Genomic DNA, 15,935 nt, shown 5'->3' with positions numbered 1-15,935 from the left:
AGTCAGTGATACATTCACTACACTAGGAGTGTTCTTAGACTGTAACAAACACACACTGTCTTTTTATAACACTGAAGCAAAATCACATCTCTACACTTTTAATGATGTGATACCAAAAGAATCACTGATTCCTCTGATCAGTCCTGGAACCAAAGACATAAGTCCCATAAGAATCTGTCAAGAATAAAGTTTGCAGAGAGATGTTCTTTGACTCTGTTGAAAAAACCAAAAAAAAACCCAAAAACAAACTCTAAAGACTAATTTGTCATAACTGCTTTACTGAACACTGCTGATACTACTGAACACTGCGGATACTACTGAAAGCTTTTGATACTACTGAACACTGCTGATACTACTGAATGCTTCTGATACTACCAAATACTACTGATGCTGATTACTGTACAAATTACTGTTTTGTGAATATGTGATGCTTTAACTTTCAGTGATGGTAAGACAGTATATTGTGGACACACACACACACACACACACACACGCACAGACATGCACATGTATGTATGTATAAAAGGTCAATAAACTATAATATTTTGTATTTCTCATGGCCTCTCAAGACTTTTGTGTTCTTCAATTGTCTTCGCCAATACTATTGTTACTTTGACATTTCATCTCAGACAGTTATTTTCAATTCAACTTTACTTTATTCATTATGACCTAGACATCTGTGACTACTTCCCTGGGCCCATATATATAAAACTGCTCAGAGTACAAGTTTTGTATTAAATGCTGGAAAATTCTTAAAATTCAAGAAATTTACTCCTACACTTCAGCCCATGAATGAGGGTAACATACGCAGATTCTTTAGGCTTGGGTACTCTTAACTTCCAGAATATGTCACGCCCTGCTTTTTTCTTACCTGGCAGGGGAGACACCATGATCACGAAGGTGGTTCACCCAGGGTGAGGCTTGCATTGCACTTGGGCTATGCTGACCTCTGCGAATTCCTCAAATGTGGGAATCTCGACTGCATAATTTGTGGTAGTGAGGGACTGCGTTCGCGCTCTCCCCTGATTTTTTTTTTTTTATTTTTTATTTTTATTTATTTATTTTTTTTGGAGGGCAGCTGTGGTCTAAAGGGTAGAGAACCAGGCTTGTGACTGGAGGGTTGCCGGTTCGATTCCCAGGCCCAACATCCACGGCTGTGTGCCCTTGAGCAAGGCACTTAACCCCAATGCTCCCCGGGCGCTCACCAAGGAAGGCTGCCCACTGCTCCTGCATCTGGTGTGTGTTCACTACTGGTGTATCGGATGGGTTAAATGCAGAGGACAAATTCACTGCTCACTTCACAGTGTGTGTGTGCAATCACTTAAACTTAACTTTTTTCTGTTTCTTGACCCCCCCCCCCCGCCCCTAGTGGTCAGTTTTTGTTCTTTTATGTATACTTGGTTTTTGGTTCAGTCCAGTGTTTTGATTTACTCCCTGTTTCTCCCTTGGTTCATTCCTGTTTAGGTTCTGTTGGTTTTGCAGTTCATTGTCTCCACCTGCTTTCAGTTAGTTTTTTCGTTTACCTGTGTATTTATACTCCTTGGTTTTCTCTGTATCTTTGTCTTGTATTGTTTTGGGTTTGAACCCCATGTCACGTTGGTTTGCTACCCAGGTTCTTAAAGGAACAGTATCACAATACTATGGTGCTCGCTAGAGCTTATAATACAGTTGACCTTCCACCGACAAGACCCCCCAGCATCGTTAAATTCAGGTAAACCCCCATCATATGAAATTGCCACTATGATTCACTGAAGGTGAGAGGCTCTTCTCTTCATCCGTCTTTTGGTAAAATATGGAGAAGAGACAAAGCATGATAGAAGACCAGATGAATCTCGTATACCCAACTGTCGAACCAACCAGAAACTCAGTATAAAGGGACAAAGTAAACTGTATTTGGTTCATCAGGAATTTACAAGGGTTTGTCTCAAGAGCAAACAGAGGAGTAAGCAAACTCAAGACTTAGTGACAAAGGAAAACAAAAGCAAAACTTAAATACGCAAGCTTTTACAAGAGGCATTCACAGACCATAACTAATTAACCCATGAAATGAAAGTTAACACAAGACACAACAAAACAAATGCTATATCGCCCTCTAGTGACAAGTACTTATTGGTTTTTATTTATTTATCTTGGACTACATGAATGCTATTTTCACATTTTATCTGTGAATTCAAAACAGTAAATCTTTCACATTTTACACTTGGAATTGTCAAAATGCAGCCAAAGGTTACACAGCACAAACTCCCTTTGACTGAAAGAGGAAATATCTTTGAAGGGAAATGAGATGCATCTGAGGTCACTATAGAGTCAGAGTTTGTTAGTAATGAAGAAATCACAGAGAAATGATTAAAGAAAGAAATCCAGGAAAATGAGACATGTCTTATGACATTGTGTCAGTGGAGTCATTCTGGATTAGTGTTTATCAGCTTTATCTCAGCAGTTGTTCAGTCCAAAGAAGAGTGGGGGAAAGGGGGCGGGGCAATTTGTCTGACTAGCAGACAGGCAGGGTCAGTGATGTCACTCCAGGACTTCAGGAATTGATCCTATTGTTAGATGGTTTGTCAAGCTGTATCTGGCAGGACACTCACCCTTCATATGTGTCTGAGGTTCAAGACAAGAGGTCCAGGGTGTGTAGATGGTGAGAGAGCAGCATTAGTGCTCAGATGTAATGTTTCTAGTCAATGAGATTTTGGTGCAATGGATGGCTTAGGTAAGAGAGAAGAATATATACACTCACTGTTCACATCATCAGAAACACCCACCTTGGATTTACACTTCATGCCATTTCATGAGGTATACTTGTCTTACAGGTACGCTTATATTTGTGTACCATTACAGACTATAGTCCATCTGTTAGTGGTTCACTTACAGCAGGAAAAATCCAAATCAGAAAAAAACAGTACCATTGAGGATAACAAGCAACAAGCAACGAGTGTTCAAAACCACAGAATCAAATTCATGAAAATCATCAAGACTAGAAACATCAAGCAGGATTTTAAGTACCAAATAACCAGACCAGGATCATACCCAGAAATGAACTCCAACAGAATACGCAGAGTAAAGGCTCAGGATGAGTGGGAACATTCAATACCTGACAAGCAGGGTTGACTGACAGTCCTATTGACACAGAGCACTCCACTGAGTGAGAGAATGAACAACAGGTGTCAGTCAGGAGAGGAGGAAAGAGCCCAGTCTGGGAGAGACTGAACCAAGACCTGATGGAACAGCCACATACGACCTAAATAATGTGGCTAAAAAACAAAGCATGACCGCACCTGATCCATCCCCACAGCTGTCTTCATGCACATCATGAGCAGAGAATAAAGACGAAATGGAATAAGTTCAACAGGGGTTGCCAAGTGTTTGGAGCAGGAAGAAATTGAAAAATTCACAGCTTCAGAATCGACATGTGAGGAACAGTCTGATCATAATTGATAGTTATGGAACACACAGCGTAGGCACATATAAATCCATCAGTTCTCCAGAGAACTACCTAAATTCATAGACATATGTCATAAACCATCCTCTTTTTATGACTTTACCTTGAAATGCTTCTCTCTCCATGTTTCAGGGAAAAAACAAAAACAAACAAACAAAACAGTAAAATTGTATGGACAGATATAGCTGATAAAAATAGGTCTATTAGCATGTCTGATGATATCGTGAATCATATTATCATCTCAAACATGCGTTTGTATACTCCGTTACATAGATACGCTTTTGTATGTACGCATAAACATACAAAAGTACATACATAGAGGTTCCTTGTACACATGTACACATGTACACACACACACACACACACACACACACACACACACACTAATGCACTCACGCATGCACATATTGCGTAATTATTTTTGAACTGAGCAAACTGAACAGAAGAAAAGAAGACAGGGGAATAGGTATGTAAACAAACTGAGCTATAACATTTACCATACAATTTCACTGACAGACTGGAAGATCCTTCCTCAAGGTAAGAAATGCCCCCCCCCCTTCCATAACACTCATAAATATCTCTCTTATGTAGCTCAGTATAAACAAATCACAAATATAAACAATGTTTGTGTTACATAAAGAATGAAACAAAAGCATGTGCAATGTTGCCCTGCACATTATAACAGTTTTTTGACATATAAAATAGATTGTTGTTTAATTCATATTATCTTCGCCATGTTTTCATTGTACAGGGTAAATGGTGCTCTCTAAAGGTAAACATGATTTAAGCTCAGTTAATGTAACCAACTAACGAGGGTACATAACAATGAATTTGTCATGAGCAGAGGTAGAAAAAGTACACTCCATTACTTGAGTCAAATTATAGATACTCCTGGTCAAATATTACTCCAATACAAGTAAAAGTTGTTCAGTCAAATTTTTCCTTGAGTTAAAGTACTGGAGTACTTCTTCTTAAAAATAATTAAGTATTCAAAAGTACAATTTCATTTTAATGTCATCGCATTGTTGTATTGTTGCAACAATGCATTTATAGAACTTAATGACTGAAACAACCTACTGAATGCACTGACTTGCTTGCAGAACCTGTAGAATAAGATGTTTGTGGAACATGCTACAAAGCCTATAGAAACACAGCTTAATCAACAAAGGGACAGCCATTGTCTTTTTCAATTTTTTAGTTGACACCCCCCACCCCACCCCCACTAAACAGCATGGCAGTGTTCTGACACAACTCTGGCAGTGTGTGTGTGCGTGTGTGTGTGTGTGTGTGTGTACGTGTGTGTGTGCTTTTGAAAGCGTTGATGAAGTTTGTGTGCGGTAAACAGAGCAAACATTTACAATGACACGAATCTTTCCTAATTTCAAAAATCTCAGACATGGACCTCAGATATGGCCATGGGTGCTCTGGTGAGGAACCTTTATCTTTCTCATCTTTATCTGCCACAGCAGTAGCCATCATTACAACCGCCAAGTTCATCTGTTCAGAAAGTGCAGCATGCACTTTGAACTTGACTGACAGTGTAAGAGTAGTTTACTGCGATTGGATTTTCTCCTGTGATGAACACGTCTCATTTTAGTGAAGAAAATTCGTCCACTGACTTCAAAGCTGTGTTTCAAAGTAATGAGTAATGAGAACTCACTACTTCATTACTTCAATACTTCATAGAACTGTAGTAGAGTCAAAAGTACAATATTTGTCTTTCAGATGAAGTGGAGTGAAAGTCATAAGTTTTCAGAAAAACTGATACTCAAGTAAAGTACAGATACTCGAAAAATGTACTTAAGTACAGTACTCAAGTAAATGTACTTCGTTACTGTCCACCCGTGGTTATGGGGTGATTCACCATTTAGCAGGTTCCCCTGCCGCTGCTTACATGTTGCATGTGATGCAGAGATCAGACAACATCAAGTGGTCCTAAATCACAACCCTCAAAAAAACAGAGCTTGTAGGACACTTCTGACAGGCCAGGAACTCCATCATAAAAAGTTTTGGACGTGAACGCCACAAGCGAGACGCAACAGTCAGATGTCAATTTGGTCGCCAGAGGGAGCTGGAGGGCACAAGACGACACTCTTATTCACTTGTTCACTAGTTCAAACTATCTTACCTGTGTTGTTTTACGAGTATTTACATCTCTTGTGTTTATGTCTTCGTTGATCGGTCTTGGTGTATGTCTAACAGAGAGGGATTGTGTGTGGTTTCGTTTGCACCATTTTCTCTTGGCAGTTGCTGGAAACTGTCACTGAAGAGTTTATTTTGTTCTCCGTTTTTTCAAGTAAAGGCTTGATTTACATTACCTCATTGGGTCTCGTTTTATTTCTGTGCAGCTGGCTTTGGTTATCGCAGCGATTATCTGGTACACCAGACACACATCTTTGACACTCAACAATACATTAACCTTCAAAGATACTCATTCAAGGTTCTCAGAAAGGAACAGTTGTGGTAGCTTACGGCTGTTACCAGTCATGAATTCCGCTATAACTGAGTTCAAGGGTTCTACAGATATTGGGCCATTGACTAAAATAAATGACTATAAATATAAAAACATATATTTTATATATTAAGAAATTACACCATTCTTTCTTTCTTTTTTTTAAAATATTGATGATTTTATCAAAGCTCTGTAATTATACCGCATTTGAGTTTAAATTTCTACCATGCTACCATGAGACAGAAAAGGGCACTTCGCTGCGGACGGACGCCAAAGACCTTTAGACCCTTTGTGCTAGACAACTTTATTCACGGTTAAAGGCTGTTCAGTTTCCAGCGTCCATGTTACCTTCTGGTCAATGTTTAGTCAACGCCGAAGCAACCGAGATAACAAGGAAATACTGCCTCGTGGAACACCGTCATAATTGTGAATAAATTATTTTGCTGTTACGATTGGTACTGTAGAATATCGCCTTGCGAAATTAGTCTTTTTTGTCTTGTCTTACATTGAACTAGAACCAGCGTAGTTTTTTCTTTTTCGTTAAACCTCTGTGTCCTCGTGCACTAAATTATTCATAAGAAATCAAAAGCGAAAGTGTCGCTGAATCGCAGACCTGTGAGAGAGGACACCGTCAACGCTCCTTTGCCTTACATTTTCATGTCCTGTACATTAAGTATGTAGGTTAAGTAGTTTTCACTGCTTATGAATGCGATATAACGAATGTTATAAACTTTGGTTCATACGTTTGTCGTTCTTGAGCCGCAGACATTTTAATGCGAAGAAAAAGTTATCATGTACTCTCACGGACGGATTAATGCAGGTGAACGTCATCAAGGTGAGTTGTCATTGCTTAATGTGAAATGTTAGTGTCTTGATAAAATTTTAATATCTTGATAAAAACAGGTCCGGGCTGCCAATTGTACAAACGTTGTTCAGTAATTATTATTGTCAAAACGATGACGGTGATTATAGTTCGAGGTTATTTAAATATTCATCTCTTGAGCCTGTACAGTCCTAAAAGACTGGACACGTAGCGGCCATTTTAGGATTGTTAATGGGTCGGTCGCCACACTACGAGACAGGTTGCATAGTGTGACTCTGCCTTATTACAAAGGTATTCATTTATTTGTCTATGTTAGGTGGCTTGTTGAGGTCGTGGTGTATGGTTTAAGGTGGCCGTGGCGGGAGCGTGGCGCTATTGTTTCTCCCATCTAGAAATCACATGGTTGAGTGTTCTGTCTTCAAACCTTGTTATGAGCTCTGAGGTCTGGGTTTGTGGTCCCACAAATTCTCTCAGTGAACCATGATCTTGAGCAGGTTGCATCCATTTCTAAGCAGCGTTGCTTTGATAAATGCTGCTGCTTTGCATGTTTCTGATAGGCATCTTAGGTATTTGTTTCCTTTCAGGGAGTGGCTGATTAAGGGTAGGTGCTAAAGTAATTTTATAAAAGACACTCAGGTTCTCCAAAGTCAAGGCAAGTTGGTTTATTCTCGCGGCGAGGAGACCAGTCACAAAGCAATACAGTCAGGCATCACAGTTGTGAGTAGTCTAAAACTCCCTTTGCGTTCATGCAGCATTTATCTGTTAGAAAGGAATCACACCAATTATTTTTTGCACACCAAACAGAGATAAGAGATACATGTTTCTCTACTGAGCTGGGGAACATCCTGCTCTTGGTTATAGTGTCCTTGACTGAGCATCTGGTTCCAACTAGATAAGTATATTAATGAGCATATTTCATACAGAAGAATAACATATTTTTCTGACATTTCCCTCCTGTTTATACTTTGTATGGAATATCTTATTTACAAACATATCAGCACTCATCGTCAACATCGTCATTCTGGTTCTCCTAGTTAGGTTTTCACCAGATTAGTCATTATGATTGCACTTTATCATTTCTTAAACCATCTCCTGGCCTGAGTCATCATCGAGCTCAGGTATTTGTTGATACATTGTTTTAGTCAGTGTGGTTTCAATCAGTCTCATTGTGAGTCCTCGTGGGCATGGAATACAGCAGCATCCACAGGTGACGAGTACTGCTGCTGCTACCGCCACCGAGATGAGGAGAGATAGTCCGCTGTATTGTCCGAACCACCTCTCCATTACTGAAGTAAACGGGTCGTTGACTCCACTATTCTCTGCCAGTTCTTTGGACAGGGAGGTCAGGTCTTCCAAGGCCTTGGTTATACTGCCGTCTGGGGAAGTATTGTTAGGAATAAAAGTACAACAGAAACTTCCAAACATTTTACATACGCCCCCTTTTTCAGCCAGCAGCATATCTAGTGCCATACGGTTCTGCCATGCCATGAGAGAAGTTGGCCCCAATTGTCCAGCAATACCCTTTACAGCATCTCTGGTATAATTAACAAATCTTTGCTGATTGTAGTAAATGTAGTTTATCCAATCAACATTTTTGTTTGTCGTAGCCCACCAGAAAAGGAACGATTCAAATCCTGCGGCTACTTGATTTCTTGATTTAAATTCATCAGGAACTCCTCTCGGTACCCCAATACTATCTATGTCAGGGATCACCAACCTTTTTGAAACTGAGAGCTACTTCAAGGGTACTGAGTAATGCAAAGGGCTACCAGTTTGATAACACACTTCTGAAAGAACAAAGTTGCACTGTTTACCTTTAATTTTATATTATTATTAATGATATTCTACACTGATCAGGTTAATGATTCATCACAATAATTATTCAGAATGATTAAAAATGGTAGGAAACAGACTTAAATAAACACAACACAATTAAATAAAATTTTAGACTGAGCTTGTTGGTGATTAGTGCTATTTTTAGAACTGGCCTGCGGGCGACTGATGTGGTCCCTGCGGGCGACCTGGTGCCCACGGGCACCATGTTGGTGACCCCTGATCTATGTAAACCCTGTTATCGAATGATCCTCCAGGTGTGGAGCAACGATGGTGCTCCAAATTTTCTTTGGAGAGTTTATCTCCCAGCTTTCCAAAATCACCTGTTGGGAACACATAGAATGGTTCAATTAATTGGGTTAGAGCACAACTGCCTTTCCAGTCTTCGGGGAGCCTCGCTCTTAGCTTCATGTCTCCACACAGCCACCAGAGGTCTGCTCTCATGGCTGAGTGATTAGAAAACCAAGAGGCTGACAGGTGTCCTCCATCTTAGGTAACATTGACAGTTGTTTGACAGTACTCTGAGGTGAGCTCCTTAACGTCTAATCCATTACTACTTTGCTTAAAACAAGTATAATTTCCTTTATATACTGTAATTGAAGGTGGGATATTTCTTTTCTCAACCTTTGGGAACAACAAAGAAAGAGATTTGCATTTCTCAGTTTGGGGAACAAATGTTACATGAAACAGCTGTAGAACACACTTTAAACCACCAGGATCATTCTCTTGACTCAGTTTAAAAGGGGAAGTTCCTAACTGAGGCCTGGCAGTTGAATACGCTATACAGTCAGACTGACCATGTTGCTGAGCTGTATACATCATCCAGTCCATCCATTCGTTTTTATCTGTATATCCTGTTTCTAAGGCCAACTTGTCCCCTTGAGTAAATTTAGAATAATATTTCACCCCTGGCACAATGGGGGAAAACTGTTTTCCTGTGTCTTCCTGACTGGTTCTATTCTGTAATGTAGATATCATATTTATAAAGAAATGCCCTATTGGGTCCTTGTTTGATACATCTGCTCCTATAGCAAACAATCTCTTGGATCCTTAAGGGTTATTAGAAGTTGGTTACAGTTCTCTTTGCTATTGCAGTCTGAACCTGATTTTTTTTTTTTTTGGTATTTCGAATAGTCGATCTTTTAGTTTGTCTAAGACTTCTTTCCCTTGCATCTCATAACCGTAGTCTCTATAACTCTATTACTTTTATCACTCTGCTCTCTCTCTCTCTCTCTCTCTCACTCATACACACACACACACGCTTTCACAGTGTTGGAAGAGCACTAAAACTTCGCAGGCTGTTAATTTTTCTCTTTTCTCTTTTCACTTTGCAAGTTGAGCTGGCTCTGAGCCCAAGAATTTCATTTCTGATAATGATGTCCACATTGTTATCTAGTATATGACAATAATACTTGAAACTTGAAACTATAACTTGTGGTCCATAATGCCTGCTCCCACAACCCACACAGTCGTCTAAATTGTGTGTTCTTGTAAACCATACATATGTATTTGTCTGACCAGGTCAACCGTGAGGCTGACTCTTTATTAAGACAGTACTAGTTTTTATCAACGTCTGTAAGCGTGCTGCAGAAATCTATCTCCACAGTGCCTGTCTGATTTTCCTTGAATATCAGGTTGATTGCTTTATATTTTTCCCAGCTTTTGGGGTCCCCCCGAACTACACCTACTGCACGTCTTCTTGGTCATACTAATCCAGTTCCATTTATTTATTTATTTATTTTTCCAGTTCTGAGTTCGTACCAAAGTAGCGGAAGTAGGATTGTTACTGTTAGTATTATAATACAACTAAGTGTTCCTCTGAGGCCACAAAATTCTGGGCTCCTAAAAGGCTGCCAAGATCTGGTCCTGTCCATTTCACCAATCTTTCCCTAGTTGCTATTTTAGTCTCACCCTAGATTCTCTTTGGCTGTCGGTTTCTTCACTGAGGTTGAGATGAGCTCCCTCCTATTGAGAGGGCCCCCCTTTGTAGTCAGACTTTGCCTCGGAGAATAGTGGTGAGCAGCTAAATACTTTCCCTTCCTCTTGTTTACTCCTTAAATGATTTCACCAGTTTACAGTGAGACAGGTGTAGGACAAGGACAAGCTTTTACGCGTTTGGTAAACATGTCAATTATCACCAAACAGTATTTCTTCCCTTCACATTTATTCAGTTCAATGAAATCCATACATATGTGTTGGAAATGGAATTGAGGTTTTGGAAATGTTCCTCTTTTAGGTCTCATACTCCCCTGTGCGTTGTATTTTGCACAAATAGGACATGCTAAACAAAATTTCTTTAAGTAATTATCAGAACCATATGCTGTAAACACCTTTTGTATTATTGGTACCCTCCCTCCTGTTGAGACATGGCAAAGCCCATGACTCAAAACCGCAGCATATGTAAAAAGGTTGTTTGGTAAAATAGGTTTGCCCTCTTGACATCTATAAAGGCCATTTTCCTGTTTCGCTCCCCGAAGTGCCCACTTCTGTATTTCTGTGGGTGGGGAGGCTTGTTGCGTATCTTTTTAACACTTTGTGATCTAAATGGTCTGAAGTTTCATTTGCAGTTAAAATTTCTTCATTTACAGCAGCTTTTTAGCGGCTATGTCTGCTCTTGCATTGCCCTTAGAGACGGGATCATCTTCACCAGTGTGTGCCGCACATTTACATATTGCTACTTTAAGTGGTAATTGCACCGCGTCTAGTAGGGCTAAGATGAGATCCTTATGGTTTATATTTTTCCTTGTAGAGGTGTCCATACCTCTATTTTTCCACTGTTGAGCAAACACATGTATAGTTGAGAACGCATATTGACTATCAGTGTAAATATTGGCTATCTTGTTTTTAGCTATTTTGCATGCTTCAGCAAATGCTATTAATTCTGCAGCTTGTGCAGAGTAGTGCCGCGGCAGTGGTTTGTTTGATTTTCATGAACTTTTTCTCATACACAGGATCAAAACCTGTTGTGTGCTTATAATACATAGTGTAATGTAAATCACTTTCATGCATCTGTTCAGCCTCTGGGGGAACTCTTTATTTTGCTTTGTGCATCAGCGCATGTGTCACAGACCCTAGGCCCATCGTGACTAAATCCAGACTGTACCAGTAGAGGGGTTCTCTGTGACCCTGTACCACAAAACATTACACCATTCTGTACGCTCTCCCCCTTTCTTAGTGGGAACAGTAACTATGCAGAGACTTTGCATCATATCTCTCCCTAGCAGATTACAAGCACAGACTGCAGATAACACCAGTTGGCAAGCACTGTGTCAGGTGAGACCAAAGCAGGGGACGCAAGTGCGGGCAAAACAGAGGTTTTTAATCAAATAGATAAACAAAAGGAGCTTTACAAAGCCAAAAAGGAGAGTTCAGGTTCAAAGCCAGAACACAGAACGAATACAAAACACGCAACAAACAGACGGCTCAGAGGACACAGGGAAGTGTAGACTTCGCACTTACTGATCCGATGGAGGGGTTTAAATAGGGAGAGGTGTGATGGGAAAACTAAAGTGAAGGCAGGTGTGCGGGATGAGTGATCAGGCCGGTGATTAGTAGACCGGCGACGCTGAGTGCGGAATGGCTGAGACTGGCGAGGGAGGAGGCGAGGTTGTTACACACTGCTCCTGCCTGTTTTGGGATCTGTCAAGGTTACCAATTCAGACAAACGTTCTTTATGTATTTTACCATTTGCAGCTTTAACGAATATTTGGGTCTGGGCTGAATTTACATCAGGCACATTATCTGGGTGGACTACTGTCCGAGATGCTCCTAAATCGCACAGGAATGTGACTCTTATGTCCAAACAATACTGTGACTTCAGGTTTCTCTTCATTTTGTAACATCACTTCTACATCCCCAAATTGCAACATTTCCTCTCCTTCTACATCCTCTCCTTTTCCCTCATCTAGTCATGCTTCATTGTCGCTGCCCTCTTGTCTTCCTTTTCTTTGTCTGCAATCTTTCGCTCAGTGTCCTTTCTTCCCACATACAAAACATACCTGTTCTCTCACTTGCTGTCTCACTCTTCCTCTAGTACCTCTCTCAACCACAGTCTAGCTTGTCTCAGCTCATCACTATCTGATTTCTTGGTTGCCCTCATTATGTCTTTTATTAATGTCAGACATGCTTCTTCTGTTAGTTTACTTTTAAACCCATATTTATTTTCCATTTCTTTCTATATTTTATACTGTTTTTGTCTCTGGTAAACATATATTTCTCATCCCCCTCTAATTTATCCGGGCTTTTACTACATTTACTCCCCATATTTAATAAATAAAAGAGTTGATCTCAAACACTGGAACAACAATAACTACAATACAAGCGGACCTTATTTCACCAATGACAACAGCAACACCAAGTGCAACAACAACCAGTTGAACAAGTTAACTCAAGTCACCAGCAAACACGACATAAGGAAAACAATCCACCGAGGTGAAAAATCAAAAGTAAAAAAAAACCAAACAAAACAACTAGAACAATTAACAAGTCTAACCAGAAGTAATAAGATATCACCCCACATTAAACATACAAGACAGACACACAAAGACACATTCACAAATTTATCGCGATCTCCCCCTTTTTTTTTTTTTCACTAGAGCTGTCTTCTTCACTTTTAACGTGCTGCACAGAGTTATTTATTCCTGTAGTCTTCTCACACAGACTATGGACTCGCTTTCTATCTAACTTCACTGACTTATTCAGCTTCTAGCCCCAATATTATTCATTGTTTTTACAGGTTTTAGGTAGAAAGACATATATTTAACTTTGTTAAATACTCCTTATACCTTCACTGATTTATTCAATGAAAAGAGCCATTGCTGTTTTTACCAGTCTTAGTCAGAGAAGCTACTTATTCGACCTCAGCGCCAATTAAGACGTCTAAGTTCACGGGCTTTCACCGGTCTTACTTTAGACGATTTCACCAACACAGCTCTTTTGAATACCAAATTATTTTACTCACCCTGAGTTTGGAGGTGTTCTGATTCTTTTCTATGATCCCGTCACCTTTCCCCGTCCCAATGGATACTGGCCTCTTTGAACAGCAATTCAGCTGGAGGACTTTTCTTTTCAGGAGTCCCAGACTCCCCCGTGCACGGTTTCAGTCCCGATCCTGGACTGGGGAAAGGCTATTGGGATCTGGCTTGAAGGACCAAATTGTTAAAGTAATTTTATAAAAGAGACTCAGATTCTCCAAAGTCAAGGCAGGTTGGTTTATTCTAGCAGCGAGGAGACCAGTCACAAAGCAATACAGTCAGGCATCACAGTTGTGAGTAGTCTAAAACTCCCTTTGCGTTCATGCGGCATTTATCTGATTAATAAGAGGAGCTTTTCAGTGACCATTAAATATTGCCTTTATTGGCTTATATTTTATTATTATTATTATTATTATTATTATTATAACAATACTAATGAAAATGAAATAATTCATTATTGCTTAAAGCAAATGATTTTATATATTAATAAATTACACAAGTTCCAATAGTCCTTTTTTGTGATATAGATGGACAATCTTTTTCCAATGGAATAGAAAGATTTTCCTTTTAATATGTAAGGATTTTTATATAATTATCGAATGATGGTATTATACTAAAGCTCTGTAATCATACTGCATTTGAGTTTAAATTTCTACCATTCTACCATGAAACAGAAAATGCTGCCCCAGAGGACCGCAAAGCGGACCTCCCCAGCGGACGCCAAAGCAAAAGATCTTTAGACTGTTTGTGCTAGATAACTTTATTCACAGTTCACGGCTGTTCAGTATCAAGCGTACATGTTTACCCTCTGGTCAGTGTTTACGCTGAAGCAACCTTAATAACAAGGAAGTCATGCCCTGGGGAATACTGCCATAGTTCTAAATAAATGACTCTTCTGCTAAGATTGCTCCTGCAGAATATAGTCTAGAGAAATTAGTCTCTTTTGGATGTTTTAAATTAAACTAGAACCAACGTAGGTACGTATGTGTGTGTGTGTGTGTGTGTGATAACACAGGTGAATGTCATCAAGGTGAGATGTCATTGCTTAATGTGAAATTTTGATATATCTTAATAAAACCAGTCCGGGTTGCTAATTGTACAAACCTTATAGCCTACAGTAGTTATTGTGGAAACGATAATGGTGATTATGTTTCGATGTTATTTTAAATATTCATCTCTCGGCCTTTACAGTCTCGGAAGAAAATGTATCGGCCATTTTAGGACTCTTAATAGATCGGTCATCCTATATATAAAACATGTTAGCGTTAATATGATGCATAGTGCTACTGTACTTTATGACAAAGGTATTCGTTTATTTGTCCATGTTAGGTGGCTTGTTGAGGTAGTAGTGTATGGTTTAAGGTGACTGCGGCTGGAGGGTGCCGCTATTGTTTCTCCCATCTAGAAATCGCATTGTTGAGTGTTCTGTTTTCAAACCTTGTTATGAACTCTGAGGTCTGGGTTTGTGGTCCCACAAATTCTCTGAGTGAACCATGATCTTGTGAAGGTTGCATCCATTTCCAAGCAGCGTTGCTTTGACAAATGCTGCTGCTTTGCATGTTTCTGATAGACATCCTAGGTATTTGCTCCGTTTCAGGGAGTGGCTGATGAAGGGTAGGCTACTTTACGTTTCAGGTCCTGGTATTTGCTATATTTCCCCTGCTCCTTGGTTGAGACATTCTTGTCATCTGTAATTGAGATGTTGTTGATCATTACTCTTCTGGTTTCTTTAGTGAAAACTTTGATGTCTGGTTGCTGTCCAGGGATCTTCCTGTTGGTCCTGATTTTCATGTATCACAGGATGTTTACTACCCTGTAGTATACACCAGTGCTGTAATGTTGTTGTGCCTTTTCAAGTCCTCATTTGTCCAGCCTGTGGCGAGGGCTTCCTTTTTAATGTATAAAAGTTTGTGACAACACCACCTGAGGACTCTCACCTGAAGAGTCTAGGAGCAAATAGCCAACCAGTAGGAGGAATTCACAGACACTTGTATTGGTAGATAGATAAGCAGAGACGTGATTTCAGTTGTACTAATAATGGTTTATTGGTCACAAAGAATTAAAACTAAAGAATGAAACTGAAAGTACATAAAGGCCTTTATTGCATCGTCCATGTTAAAATACAGTTATGGAAAATGAAAACTATTCAAGTTTATTCAAAGAAATGAAGAGCACAAAAACTCTAAAATAACAACACCAACTGGGGGGAATATGAAGAAACCAAAGATGTAACTGTTGGAGGGTGGAGGGTGGAGGGCTGACAGCTTTATTAAGACTGAGGGGAGACTGAACCACTCACCACCACATGTGCCACATTTACAACAAAGCCTCACAACAAGAGGAAATGAAAGAAAAGAACACAACTGATAAACAGGACCAACCTCAATTACTGGCTAAATAAACAACAGTGCTAAA

At 39.7% G+C, this 15,935-nt stretch overlaps 1 protein-coding gene and 1 non-coding gene across 2 annotated transcripts in view; both read left to right on the top strand.

Moving 5' to 3' along the window:
* Positions 1-15,935, top strand: part of LOC115823847 (NACHT, LRR and PYD domains-containing protein 3-like) — a 704,547-nt gene that overhangs the window by 552,377 nt on the left and 136,235 nt on the right. The window lies entirely within an intron of this gene.
* LOC115824350 (U1 spliceosomal RNA) lies at positions 864-1,025 on the top strand. Its single transcript, XR_004025736.1, has one exon. It is a non-coding gene; the product is annotated as a U1 spliceosomal RNA (small nuclear RNA).

Source organism: Chanos chanos, chromosome 11 (genome assembly GCF_902362185.1).
Source record: "Chanos chanos chromosome 11, fChaCha1.1, whole genome shotgun sequence".
Lineage (NCBI taxonomy): Eukaryota > Metazoa > Chordata > Actinopteri > Gonorynchiformes > Chanidae > Chanos > Chanos chanos.
The sequence above is the reverse complement of the archived record's forward strand: the minus strand, read 5'-3'. Positions and strand labels throughout refer to the sequence as shown.